This window comes from Capsicum annuum, unplaced genomic scaffold, assembly GCF_002878395.1.
Source record: "Capsicum annuum cultivar UCD-10X-F1 unplaced genomic scaffold, UCD10Xv1.1 ctg73350, whole genome shotgun sequence".
NCBI classification, from domain to species: Eukaryota; Viridiplantae; Streptophyta; class Magnoliopsida; order Solanales; family Solanaceae; genus Capsicum; species Capsicum annuum.
The window spans coordinates 569-1,817 of NW_025883355.1; the positions used below are offsets into that span (position 1 = coordinate 569).

At 39.2% G+C, this 1,249-nt stretch overlaps 1 non-coding gene across 1 annotated transcript; it reads left to right on the forward strand.

Annotated features, from left to right (window-relative positions):
- The first annotated feature begins 276 nt into the window (after positions 1–276).
- Positions 277–436, forward strand: LOC124894370. The gene has a single exon (XR_007051159.1). It is a non-coding gene; the product is annotated as a U1 spliceosomal RNA (small nuclear RNA).
- The last annotated feature ends 813 nt before the right edge of the window (positions 437–1,249 follow it).

Genomic DNA, 1,249 nt, shown 5'->3' on the forward strand with positions numbered 1-1,249 from the left:
AGAGGATCATTCTCGACTACCCTTCATTTCTTTCATTCATATAACCTGACTATAACTATGCGAACAGGCATATAACATTTTTCACTGAGTCAGCAGCTCATAAACGTTGGAGTAATCATGGAACAGGTTACACTATTTTACGGAAGTTTGGATCTGAGCTTTCTGATTAACAATGATATGAAGGTCTAAGGACTAATAGTCCCACATCGTCAAGTGAAGAAGATAGAATAGTAGTAGGGAGATACTATATAAATGGGCCCAGGACAACGTAGCATCATACTTACCTGGACGGGGTCCATGGGAGATCAACAAGGTACATGGCCTAGGTTGGTGACCTCCATTGCACTTTCAATGGGTGCCAGCCTAAGGTCGGCCCAAATGGCTGAGCCTACGTCATAATATGTGGCAGCGGGGGCCTGCATTCGCTCGGCCCATACCCAATCCCAAGTCCAATTATGTTTTATTGTCTCATTTATGATTTTATGGACTGCTTGAACAAATATTCTTTATAGTTTGCATCAAAAGAAAGGAAAGAAGAATCAAAAGCTACAAGCTGAACACCCTTTTAGCAGCTCCAAAATGCCTAGTGCTGGGATATTGCATATATCGGGACAATAAACTAACAACAAACATCATATATGGCCTGGTCGCAGACCAAAAATACAACACAAAAAGATGTTAAATCCTAATGCAGACTCGGAAAGCTAATCATTTTATTTCTTTATATTACATTGCAGCAACATTGATTGGCACGAACTTACTTGTACAAGGTCCGTACCACTGTATCCTTGAGTTTTAAGGCGAACAGAAACCAAGTCTGGTGGATGAACCGCGGCCATGAGACCATTGCCTTTCAGGGGTCATGGAGCCGTAGAGGACTGCTGCGTCTTGCATCAGACTGCTACGTCTCCTAATACCTTGAAACATGACAATTCAAAATGTCCATCATTCATAAACTACATTATCTTATATTCGAGCAGGTAGACGGGTTTCTCTTCTGCAATATTCTTGTCCGTCTTTTATATACTATTCAAAAACTTAGCGCCTTTTCATATGCTATTTCTCTAGCATTTTTATTGTTGTTTCACTAAATGAAGCTAAGAAACAGGACCAGTGAACAACTATTCATTATTTTTGCTACTCATTATGGAATTTCTTCAGCAACTAACGTTTAAAAAAGGGAATGTTTATTCAAATAAACAATAAGATAGTTGTTGCCGCCTTCTTTTTATAATTTTTCTGGTACTTT